Source organism: Panthera pardus, unplaced genomic scaffold, assembly GCF_024362965.1.
Source record: "Panthera pardus isolate Hobbes unplaced genomic scaffold, ASM2436296v1 HiC_scaffold_4, whole genome shotgun sequence".
Lineage (NCBI taxonomy): Eukaryota > Metazoa > Chordata > Mammalia > Carnivora > Felidae > Panthera > Panthera pardus.
In genome coordinates this window covers 14,280,459-14,292,845 of record NW_026526969.1, presented here as the reverse complement: position 1 = coordinate 14,292,845, position 12,387 = coordinate 14,280,459, and the positions used below count along the sequence as shown (strand labels likewise).

The 12,387-nt window shown below is 59.7% G+C and overlaps 1 long non-coding RNA gene across 2 annotated transcripts; it reads left to right on the top strand.

Moving 5' to 3' along the window:
• The first annotated feature begins 2,276 nt into the window (after positions 1 to 2,276).
• LOC109251135 (uncharacterized) lies at positions 2,277 to 5,000 on the top strand. Of its 2 annotated transcripts, none has more exons than XR_002073369.2 (2): positions 2,277 to 2,706; positions 3,039 to 5,000. It is a non-coding gene; the product is annotated as an uncharacterized LOC109251135 (long non-coding RNA). The 2 variants fall into 2 exon arrangements; XR_008419152.1 differs by having other exon boundaries at positions 3,034 to 5,000.
• Positions 5,001 to 12,387: the final 7,387 nt, after the last annotated feature.

The window sequence follows — 12,387 nt, the reverse complement described above, 5'->3', positions numbered from 1 at the left end:
TATGCTCTGTGGGCAGACAGGCCCCTTCTGGCAGGCCGGGCTGGGCTTTTGTGGACAGGGACAGCTCTGGGCAGCGGCTTCCCAAGAGGCCTGTCCATCTGTTCACCTGATTGCCCTGACTCGTCTGTTTTCTTGTAATAAGGCTGGGTGGCTCACTCAGCCTCCTGCAAAGGCCTGTGGGCACAGGAGAGGCCTTTTGGAAACTGGTTTCCACCCTTGGGATAATTTACATACCACCCAGTTGGAGAATAATGGTGGGGCAGGAAGAGAGAGGTCACATTCTCCATCCCTAAAGGGCATAGTTTTCTGGTTCCTGTCACTGGCAGTGGGACACACAGTCACAGATGCCCTGCTTCCCCCCGACTCCCATGCCCCGGCACCGGGGTGGCAGGCCCACCAGGGTCCCATGTAGATGCATGGGGACTATCAGCTCTTTTCCAGGTTTCCAGAAGCCTCGAAATATTGTGCATTTTCCTCCAATAAGGCCAGAAAGCCTGACTCAAACATAAAATGACAACTCGGCTGTACTGAGTTGACTTGTGTCCCCCTCAAAAGATATGTCCGTGTTCTAACTCCTGGTGCTTGTATGATTTTATCTGGAAACAGGGTCATTGCAAATGTGATCAGGTGAAGAGGAAGTCATCCTAGATTATGGAGGGGCCCCAATCCGATGACAGTGTATCTTCATGAGAAGAGAGAATTTGGATACGTCAACTAGGAGACAGACACAGGGGAAAACAACATATGAAGACGGATGCATAGATGGAGGTGATGTGTCTACAGCCAAGGAACCTGAGGGTCACCAGAGCCACCAGCAGCCGGGAGAGAGAGGTGGATTAGAGTCTCCCTCAGACCCTCAGAAGGGATCGACCCTGCGGACCGCTTGAGCCGAGTCTTGGATTTCCAGAACTGAGAGATGGTAACTGCCTGTTGTTCAGGCTGCCTGGTTTGTGGTGCTGTGTTACAGCAGCCGCAAGAAACCCATACATCAGGCCGTTCAGAGCTTCTGGTGGGCAGGCGTTCTCTGCCTCTGATTGGCACGCAACGGCAAGGGAGGTCATCACTGATTAATGCTTGCAACACAGTGTGATCTGTGAAACCTTTTCCTAAGGTGGTGGGGGCGGTCCCTGGAGAAAGAATACTAAAGGGGTCCAGGGTGGAGAAAAGGAGGGACCCATAACATATGGTCCTGGAAAAGCACTGCCAGAGCCCCACGCTTACTGCTCCTGGGGGCCTGGGTATTGGAGAGAAAATCCCCCTGGTACTGAAGGGCATCCAGGAAACAACACTTTCTTGTGGCCTGGAGGGGGAGGGTGCACAGGAAGGATCCAGGGGCTCTGGAGTCTGACACTTGCTCCTGTCCCTGATACGTAAACTGGGGTTCCTGCTGCCCAGTCCCTAGAAAGGCAAGGGGTAAAGGGAGAACACTGGGTAGAGGGGGAGGGGCACAAGGAAGCCCTGTCCCCACCCCACCCTCCGGGTGACTGGTGGCACTGGCTGGACCTATGGTGGTTTTTCCTGTCCTGAATGACTGTGGCCAGACTCTGGCCCCACTCTACAGATGCAGAAACTGAGGCCGAGCTCTCACCATTGCTCTGGAGGCATGGGAATCACCACAGAACCAGGGAACCAAGATTCAGTCTTGTACTGTTGGCCACCGACCGAATGGCCTGAAATAGGGCACTAGTGGTCCAAGAAGTCAAAGAGGACTCAGTCGGCCGTGCTGGCCCCTGACCAGGGCGCCCAGGAACACACTCCAGTGACTCAGCGGTGACTCAGGAGGAGGCAGCAGATGCGGAAACCGCTAGTCCTCTGCCAGCTAGGGAAGCAGCCCCGGGTGGTGATAAGCAGCTGGGGCATCCGAGCCCCTCTATCCGGGAGGACCCAGAGCCGGGAACCCAGAAGGCCTCCGCACAGCCGTTCTGTGAAGGCAGGAAGGACAGCCTGGCGGTCCCCAGCTGGGCAGCCCTGAGCCACGAGCCCCCGGAGCAACCCGCCCCACCAGGTGCCCACATCACAGAGGGGGTGGGAGGGGGTGCTTCGAGGCTCAGAAATGAGGACACTTGTTCCTAATCCACACAGTCAGACGGCAGACATATGGGCCTCGGTTTCCTGTATGTGAAATGGGGCTAAAACCAGCCCCACGACCTGGGGAGGTTGCGTGGTGGAGGCCACGCGTGGAAAGCGCAGCGTGAGTCCATCTTCCGGGCGCGCTCCATTCACGCTCCGCCCCTACGCCGGGCGCGCTCCGTTCACGCTCCGCCCCCGCTCCACGCTCCGCCCCCGCTCCACGCTCCGCCCCCCGCGCCGGGCGCGCTCCGTTCACGTTGTGTGCGTGGAAGCCATTGTCGGGCTTACCCACGACTGCTCCGCCTCGAAGGCCGGATTTTTTTCTATCCTGTGTTTCTGAGTCAGGTTTTGCACGCGGTCTCCGATGCTCTGTGAGCCTCAGCCTCTCACGGTGAGAAGTCTATGAAATGACGGGACGCAGTCGCACCGACAGCCAGGAGGCGGGAACCGCCCGAGGGTCCTTCAGTGGCTGAACGACAGGTGGTACGGCCACGCCAGGGGCGTTAGCCAGCCGCGGAAAGGAACGCAGCCCCGGCTCACGCTGCCACGTGGATGGACGTCGAAAACGTGACACCGAGTGACGGAAGCCAGACACAAAGGGCCACATCTCGTGTGCTACCGTTTATTAGACCCACAGTAAGTAAACCCATCGGAACAGAAAGTGGATTAGTGGTTGCCAGGGGCTGGGGTTGGGGGCGGGGTAGGAGGAAGAATGGGGAGTGACTGGTGAATGGGTCTGGGGTTTCTGATCAGGGTGGTGGAAATATTTCGGAAATGATAGAGGTGATGGTCGCACAACATCGTGAGTGTACCAAATGCCTCTGAATCGTTCGCTTAAAAACGGTCAGAATAGTTACGTGTATCTTACCACACACACCAACACACGCACACACACAAAATAGGATTACAATCCTTCCTCCACCCTCCCTTCCTTCCTTCCTTCTTTCCTTCCTTCCGGTGAAGTACAGTTTGTGAGTGGAGGACAAGGACAAGAAACCTGCTTGGAAGCATCTGGAAGGGAGTGGGAGGGCAAGCCAGGCCAGGAACTCCCCAGGATCTGTGTCCCAGGCCAGGAAGGTGGCTGGGTTGAGCCTCCTGAAAGGCCGTCCCAAGACCTGTGGGCGCCAGGAGAAAGGCCAGGCAGGGCCAGCCTCCCAGATGCTGGGGCGGAAGCCAGAACAATGGCATCCCCTGCGTTTGGACCCCTTCCAAAGAGGTTCACGTTTTCCACGGAGAGAGCACTCACCACAACTGGAAGGGAGAAGAGAAAGCCAGAGGCCGGGTTTCCCAGCTGTGATGTGTGCTGTGCCGCCAGCCCACCGCCCGCTCCCCACAGGCACCTGGCTCGTGGGTCCTGGCCGCGGGAAAGCCTCAGGAGCCCTGCTTTCAGGTTGGCCCGGTGGCGTTGGCCGTGTGGCTCGGAGGCTGGGAGAGATGCCATCCAGCGTGCTCCCCGAGAGGTCCACAGGGCGAGCCAAACACTGACCCAGCCAGACTGACCACGTGAGCACCCCTCGCTTGTCTGGAACCACCTCGCTGGCAGCCTTGCCTGTCCAGAGAGCCCCTGGAACCAATAAGTCAGCAGGGATGGGCCGTGGCAGCCGGGGATCCCGCCCCAAGTCCCAGCCTGCAAGCCTCGTCTCGCTCAGAGCCTCCTTACTCCTTGCCTGACACGCGGCACTGACAGGGCTGGTGTCCGGGCCCCAGGGCTCATATGAGAGGAGCCTGGAAAGCAATCACGGACACTCTCCTCCCCGGGCGGGGCCCCTCAGCCCTGCCCGTCTGCCCAGCGATGTGTCACCTGGCGAGCGTTGTGCAGAGAGAGTGTCGCGGGACCCAGGGCTCATGCCAGGCTTCTCCCGCCAACTACGAGCCCTTGGGAAAGTCGTGTCACCTACGGGGGCTTTATGCCCGCCAAGCCCTGCTTCCCCATTTTACAGCTGGGAAAACTGAGGCTCCGTGCCACAACCCCGGCACATCAGAAAGTGGGAAGCTGTGTCCGGTAGCTCTCCTCGTGGCAGGGAAGAGACTGTGCACAAGCACAAGTGTTAGCACTAACACACCCGACCTGAGCCAGACGGCCGATCTTCGCAGCTCACGAGAGAACTGTGGCTCCTTCATTTCACAGACAAGGAATCTAAAACCCAGAAGACGAAACCGCTCGCCCTGAGTCCCGAGCCAGGGAGCTGGAGACAGTGTCGCCCTCGTGGCAGGCACCACGGGGCCACTGTGTGGTGAACAAGTCATCCTGGCCAAAATTGAGGTCCAGCCTTTGCCTTCGGCTTCGGGGAGATCTGCATCATGTCCGATAGACGTGTCTTTGTTTAGTGCGGGGACCAGTCACATCAGAAAGTCCAGCCACGTGATTTAGGTTGGGGCTTTGGACCACGCCGCATCAGTCCACCTGGTAACCATGTCGGCAATGGACCGACCAATTAAGCCTACATCGTGGAACCCAAAAAAACTGGGCACCGGGGCTGGGGTGGGTGCCCCTGCTTGGCAACACTCTGTGCATTTTGTCACACGTCAGTGCCGGAGGGCCACGCGTCCTGAGCGCAACAGAAACTTTCCCCGTGGACCACCCCCATCCCCACCCCGGGCCGCCGTCTCCTGTGACGTATCTGCTTTCGTGACTTCCGTGAGTTCTCCTAGCCGGTTTTGGAATCTCCGCGTGGTTTGCGGAACTCTCCCACCTTGCAACTGGTGAAGTGAGGCGTGAGACCGTCTCGGGGCCGATGCCGACTCCCCTTTCACACTTGGGTCTTGCTAATCCCCACACGAGACAGATGACCACCATCCCCGCGTCAGGAGGGAAAAAGGCTCAGAGGGTTAGGTATAGACGCAAGGTGTAAACCCCTGTCTCTCAAAATTTCTGGTTTGATTCTCTCTGCCGTGCAACCCCCCCAAATAACGTATTTTTAAAAGACCAACGGGTGACGCATTTGTTGCTGAATAGTTAACCTCCCCCAAAACTCAGTGGCTTAAGACCACCTATGCCGTATCTGTTCGTGGCTCTGGGGCTGAGCAGCGTGGGCTCAGCTGGGTGGTCCTTTGGTGGCTGGCAGGGTTGTACATGTACCTGCGGTCACACGGCAGACCCACTGGGCCATCTGGACAGTCTCAGATGGCTGGTGCTTGGTGCTGAGCCGGGGCCACACTCAGCTGAGTTGGGTCGGCTTCTTCCCCGGTGGGAAAGAGAGCTTTTAAGCCCTGAAGCGTGAACACTTGCCTGCTCGTGTCCCATTTAATAATGGGTCCCATTGGCCAAAGCCAGTCATGGCCAAGCACAGAGACAATGGGCAGGACTGAACAAGGCACGGACACAGGGGAGTGTGGACACGGGCTGGGGCTACGTCAGTCAAGATTGAGCGGACTTCCAAAAGGGGAAGAGATTCTTAAAGTCCTGTGCAGTCCCTTCCTCCCTGGCAGGCGCAGAGGAGGAAATGGATGTGAGCAGCTGGGATGAGAGGGTCTGAGAGGGTTCCTCCCCACAGCTCGGGAACCTCGCCTCTGTCTCCAGGAGCAGCGGGAAGGGGACTCTGGCTTGGTCTCTGGCTTCAAGCTGGTGACGAAGGCTGGCCGGGCAGCTGTTGGAAGGATGGACTGTCAATCACACTGTCCCTGTGCTTGGGGAGAGAAGGCTCCTTTCTCGGACCTTGGACCTTCGGAAGCAGGCCAGCAAGTGTGGGGAGGGATCACGGCCTCTCGCCGGGGGCCGTGGGAGAGGCAGGCTCTCCCTGCCCCCTCCTGAGCCCTGCCAGCTGCTCCCAGGCTTGGGCTGTCTGGTGACACCGTTCCCCTTCCAAGAGCTGAGACCCTTCAGCCGGGCAGCCTTCCAAGCCTCAGTCTCCCCGTCTGCAAACAGAGGACGATCTTGCTTCCCTCCCTGGGCGGGTGCCAGGGTTACGCTAGAAAGGGGATGTTCACAGCTGAAACCCAGCTTCCTTCCCTCACTGTAAGCTGTTTCCCCATGCGATGTGCCCAAGTGCCTTTGGGGGCCTGTCACTCACCCCCCAGCCACTCCGACTGTGCTTTGCCTGAGTAGAGGCCAGCCACTGCATCCCCACGTGGGGGTCCTAGGGGCCCAGGTTCAAACTGGGGTCAGACAGTTCTCATTCCCTCACACACTGTTTCCCTGGCCGGGGTGGGGCCCAGGGAGTCAGGGTCTCCCTCCCCAGGGTGGGCCGCCTCTTCTGGGAAGCCCTGGAAGGAAATGTTAGCCCCACAGGGCTGGTGGAAGGAAATGTCTCCAGCAGGCTGCCAGGAACGTGGGGCAGACAGGGAGGGCTGTGCTCATGGCCTGAGCTTCTCCTCCCCGCCCCCGTCTGTGTGAAGGACGCTGACCGTGCCAACCCCCCACTGTCCCTGTCCTCCTCATCTCTCCCGGAGGCTCAGGGAGGCAGGGGTCGGGGCAGGAGCAAGGTGGAGGCTTCTGGAACTGTGGCCAAGATGATGGCATTATCAGGGCTGGGCCCTTGACGGGTGCTCCATGCATGTTTCTGGAACAGACGTCATCATGCTCTCCAGGAGCTGCCCAGGCTGGCACAGGCCTGCTCCGGCCACGTGCTCACAGTCACCCAGAGACATGGCTCCGGTCACTCCCAAACCGAGGGTCAGTTCGCCCCGGGTCACCGGCCAGGATGGTCTGGCTAGATCCCTCGGCCTGGATTTTGTTGCCTGCGGGCCCAGGAACCCTTTCCTCCCCAGATATCCCAGCTGCTCAGCAGCACGGACAGGGGGCGGTGGGTGAGTGGGCAGCCCCACTGGGCTCGCCTCCCTGCCTGGCCTCACTTTCTGCTCCCGGATTCTGTGTCTCCCTCCCTCTGCCCTTCCCCCACTCACCGAGATCAGTGAGGAGGGAATGTGCTGGAAATGTGTCCCAGTCTGAGGCCGCTCCCCGCCTGGCACACGTGGGATGCCCAGCCCTCTCCTGTCTTTGGGGGTGGCTAAGAGGGACTGGCTTTATCTGGTGGGCACTGAGGGGGAGAGCCTTCACACAGTTCCTCACCAGCCCCTGAATCATCGGCAGCCCTCCCAGCTGCCAGGGATCCTTCACCTTCTGAAAGGCAAATTGGACCTGGCATCCTGCTGCCAGCAGCCCTTCCCTGCTCCCACGGTTCCCAGGGTTCCCGGGGTGAGGGCCAAACTCCTCCGCAGAACGTGCAGTTCCCCCCTCCCTGCCCCCTGCCCCAGCCCCAGCCCCTGCTTCCGCCCCAACCTGCCGGCCCCAGCCACGCTGGACCACTTCTGGCTCCAGGGGGAGGGCCAAGGGTTCCCTAGGCAGGAAGACCCCCATTCCCTCCTCCGGAGGCGAGGGCCGCGTGTTCCTGCCCCCCCCCCCGACCCCGCCCACTGCCCGGTCTGCACTTTGTGCTGCTGGGCCTCTCGCCTGGACCCTCGCCAGCCTGGTAGGGAGGTCTGCCCGCCTGGGTCCTGGCACCCTGGCGGGTGGGTGTTTGGTGGGTGAAGGAGTTTACTCCAGGCTGCGTGGCGCCCGGCCTAGCCGACAGACTTGCAAACAGATCAAATAAACCTTGATCCTTGAAGGTCCACGGTGCCTTCCTCTCTCAGTGCCTGGCACACAGCAGACGTGCAGCAAATACTAAAGCAGGCGGGATGAACTCAGTTCGTGAGAGCGCAGAGAAAGGAGGGGCTGACCCCAGGGAGCGTCTCAGCAGGGCCAGGCGGGCAGGCCTGGGGGACGGGACACTGCTGGCGGGAAACAGCTTGTGTAAGGCGGTCAGCTGGATGGGGGGAAGGGCATGCTCTGGGCAGGCTGTGTGCGTGCGTCTAGAGGGGAGGGCAGGGGTCAGGGCCAGAGGTGGGGGGGGGGGGTGTGCCAAGCTGGGGCATGGAGGGAATCCACGTGAGTCTCTTGGGGAGAGAAGGTGTGTGTTTACACTGGCTTTTAACCGAGGATCACAGGGCAGCATGGGGAGGACGGGCCACGGTGCCTGACGTTGGATTCATAGAGCCGGGATGGAGACGAGGAACAGGACGGATGAGTGCTGGCCTCCCCTGGATCTGTCCTTCTCTTCCCCCCTTAGCAACGGAACTTCCCGTTTTTATCGCGTCTAAGACCACCGAGAATAGACTAACGTTTCCCAAGCTCCTTGGCAGCTGGGTAGGCTAGTGAACACCTTCTGACCAATGGAATACCAGTGGGAGTGTCCTCAAGTGAGGGGACACCCCCTTCCTCCTTCCTTCCCGTGGCTCGAGTTTGTGTTACGGCCGGAGCCCGAGCAGCCTTTTTGGGCCGTGAAGCCTTGTGTTTGGGAGAGTGAAGCAGTGAGAAGAGTGTGGGTCTTTGAAAATCACACAGCCGCCATCTCTCACCTGCCCTGTTTCCCTGGGGGCTTTGGAAACTTCGAAAGTGTTTGGGTTACTGATATTTTGGGTGTTCTCAGTCTCCAGCCGGATCTAAAGCCAATGAATGGAAGGATGGAGGGGAGGTCTCAGGTTCTGAGGACTCTCCTGAGTCTTAGCGGGGACAGGGCAGTGAGAAGAGAGAGCCAAGGCCGCCTCCGAGGTCCTGTGGGAAGCGGCGGGATACTTCACTCTGCATGCGTTGGGCCCCTTCCGTGTCTGCTGCGAGGGTGTACAGGTGAATGGCCTGCTCTGTGCGGGCGGCTCACGGTCCGGCGGGACAGACGCGCGCCGGAAGGGCTCTGCTGGAGGAAGGGGAGCCCCTCGCCCAGGAGTTGCTAAGCGCTTCTTGTGTTCGTTCCGCACAGTTACTGAGCACCTCCTGTGCACCAGATGCCGTGTTAGGTCTTGGGAGCGGCAGTGAGCCTTGCGAACACGGTCTGGAACCAAGGGAGTCTGACAGGGGAGTCACACGGCCATCAAATGATCTCAGCGTTGAGTGACAGGGCAGTGGAAGTGGCCAAGTGCCACAGTGCCACACAGGGTGAATCCTGTGCCGTGAGGGTATCATGCCAGGGGCCAAAGGAGGCTCTGCAGGACCTTGTGACACCCCTCCCCACGGGGTAGACGTCTCAAGGGCTCTCTCGGAGCAAAGCCACTTCCCCAGCGAATCTCCCGCTTGTTCCTGGCTGCCCCTGACCTTGGCCGTGGCTGACGGCGGGTACCCCTGGCCGAATCGAGTCTGGGCCCACAGGACAAGGGGGCAAGGCCACGCAGGTCCGACTGAGATGGTGGCTTGAGCTGTCACGGGCAGGGACGGACGTGGGGAGGAGAGGACAGACGTGGGCCATCTTTAGGAGGAGAAAGCCTCAGGGGGTTTTGTTGACACTTTGGAGATGGTGATAGGGGAGAGGGAGAGGCTCAGAGGGCACCCCCTCCAGGCTTCTGGCCTGTGTGTGGACGGTGGGGTGCAGGAGGGGTCCCCAAGGGTGTGCCTGCATGGGAGGAGAGATCTGTGTTCTTTACAAAGATTTTTTTAAACTTTTTTAGCCTTGATTTATTTTTGAAAGAGAGCACGAGTGGGGGAGGAACAGAGAGAGAGGGAGACATAGAATCCGAAGCAGGCTTCAGGCTCCTCCCAGAGCCCCACGTGGGGCTGGAACTCATGAGCCACAAGTTCGTGACCTGAGCTGAAGTCAGACGCTGAACTGACCGAGCCACCCAGGTGCCCCGCTTTTACAAAGATTTTTGAATTGGGGTAGACTATATATAACAAAGAATTTATCATCTTAACCATTTTCAAACGCCCGGTTCGGGGACATCAAGCACATTCACCCTGTTGTGCGGTCACCACCACCGCCGTCCGGTTCCAGAACATTCCATCTCCCCGCAGGAGACTCTCTCCCCATCGCACGCTAACCCTCATCCCCTCCCAGCCGGGGCACCGCCCCCCAGCCGTGTTTGTGTTCCCGTCCCTGCCTCGTTTCGGTGAGCACGATGTCCTCCAGAGGCGCCCGTGTGCTAGCGTGTGTCAGGGCTCCCCTCCTCCGTCAGGCTGGAGAGGAGCCCGCTGTGTGCGTAGACCGCGACTCCTTTACCTGACAACAGACACCTGGCTCCTTCCGCCTTCTGCGTTGCGGGCGCTGCTGCTGTGGATGTGAGTGTGCAGACACCTCGTGCCCTGCGTCCCTGGGTTGAATTCTTTGCTGGATCCCGTGGTGGTTCTGTTTACCTACTTGAGGCGCCGCCAGACCGTTCTCCAGAGCAGCGAAACCGCCTTACGTTCCCACCGACCGTGCATACGGGCTCCTGTCCCTCCACGTCCTCACCTGGCACCTGTGGCTTTGATTTCTTTTTGTAGTGGCCATCCCAGTGGGGGCAGGGTTGGTGAGCATCATTTTGGGCAAGCTGAGGTGGATGTCTTGGGGATGTCCCCAAGGCGCCAAGGAGGGGGTGACTGGGTGGCCGGGGAGGTACGGGTGCCGTCATCCACGCAGCAGGAAAGATGAAGGCTGTGGTGTGTGTGGGCTTGTGGGAGCAGAGGACAGGGTTTCCCAGAGGTCTGCAGAGCAGGGATGTGGGGTTTCGGGGCAGCCGAGGAAGGGGAGGGGGTCAGCAGTGTCACCTGCTGTAGAAACACCCGTGGGGTGAAGACAGGGACTGAGGCTGGAGCAGAGAGCCTCCTCTCAGTACCCAACAGGGGGAGGGAAGGTCAGACCCATGACAGAGAAGTCAAAATTCCACCAGCAGTAACCAAATAAGGACAGGGGTGCAGTCGTTGGCCACAAACTAAAGCGCGGAAGATTCTGGAAGCATACACGCAGAGCTTACCCCTACCCCAGGCCTCCGGAAGCAAAGAAGGAAGTCCACAGAATTCTGCGAGACTTTGTCAGGGCCTCTCCCGATTTGTAAAGAACTCACTATGGGGGTAAATGGAGAGGGGGCAGTGAGAGAAATATTCCAGAATGTTCCGGGGGGCCCTGAGACCTGTCCCCCCCCCCGCCCCCGCCACAGCTACAGGATGCACTTTCCTGGAGCCCTGAGTGCCCTGCTGGGGGACAGTCAGAAAACCTCCAAGTGGCTCTGGGCAGAGGAACGGCGTCAGATGCGGGATGAGCCCGAGAGCGGCCTCAACCCTCCACTGCAGCTCGAGGACGCCCACCCATGATATTTACCGAGTACCGACAGCGGCTGTTTCTAGGGAGAAGGTCTGTGGACGATGTGTCGTGTTTGATGTGAAGGGAGTGGCCAGAGAGCCGGGCGGGAGGCAGAGGTGGGCAGGACCCAGGTGGGGCGGCGGGGGCCGGACGGACGGCTCCCGTGTAAGAGGAGGATTTCCCCCAGACACACCCTAGGGGAGAGAGGACTCTGCCCTCCACCTCAGCACTCACAGGGTGTCCCATCCCACTGCGCTCTCGGTGACGACAGCCTGGTGCGAAAGCAGCTTGAACGCCAGCAGCTGAGGCCGCCGGACCCGGCCAGGTGAAAGGATCCCTCCATTTATCTGATGTCACTCCTGCTTGGGCACCGCTGCAGGAGGAGAGCCTCCCACCGCGAACACCGGGGGTCCCTGTGAACCGGCCTTCAGAAAATCACTTCGCACACATAGCCGTGGCCACGCCGTGCGGAGAGGGACCCCCGCGGCCGGGCAGAGGCCAGCACCCCTGGAGACCGGCGTGTTCATGTGAGTCCTCGGCGCTCGGGAACAAAGACCGCATATCCCATTCGGATCTTGACACGGCCAAGGACTCTCAAACAGCTGGGGCACAAGTGAGGAGGATGTGCGTTGGAGAAGCGCGTCAAGCGGCTCACACGGAGTGGTGTAGATGCCGGTGGGAGCTCGTGGAACCCGCGAGTGGCATACGTGACCCTAATTACGTGTGTATGGTCCACTAACGAACCACTTACCGAGGAGCTGAGATTGGACGATCCCATCCACCCCTGTCAGAAGTCCCTGTTTTCACATTGGTCACACGTTTTCCATTTTGGGGTCTTCTCCATGGAAACCACATAACTTAGCATGGCTTGAGTTTACAGTGTGCGTGTACAGTGTGCGTGAGCTTTTGTGTCTTTGGGTGTGTGTTCGTATGTGCAAGTACGTATTTCACATGAGCGTGCGTTTGTGCGTTTGCCTGCGTTCGTATGAGAGCATGTTTGTGTGTGCGTGTGTGTGCACGCACGTGCATGTCTGTCCGCGTGTGTCTGCCCATGGGTGCACAGCACGTCCGGGGTGGGGACGGCTGGCTGGGGGTTCTGCACAGTAGCCCCGGGCCTGGTGGCTGACTGTGGGGTGAGGACGATGAAGAGAGACGGGCCCAGGCCCAGGCTTCTGGCTTGGAAAACCGAGTGGCTTGTGACGATGCCCATGGAGACGGCATCGCTAGATCGCTGGACGGGGGGCAGGTTAGGGGGCAAAGGTCACTGAAAGCCGGGCCAAGCTGAGCTTGAGTC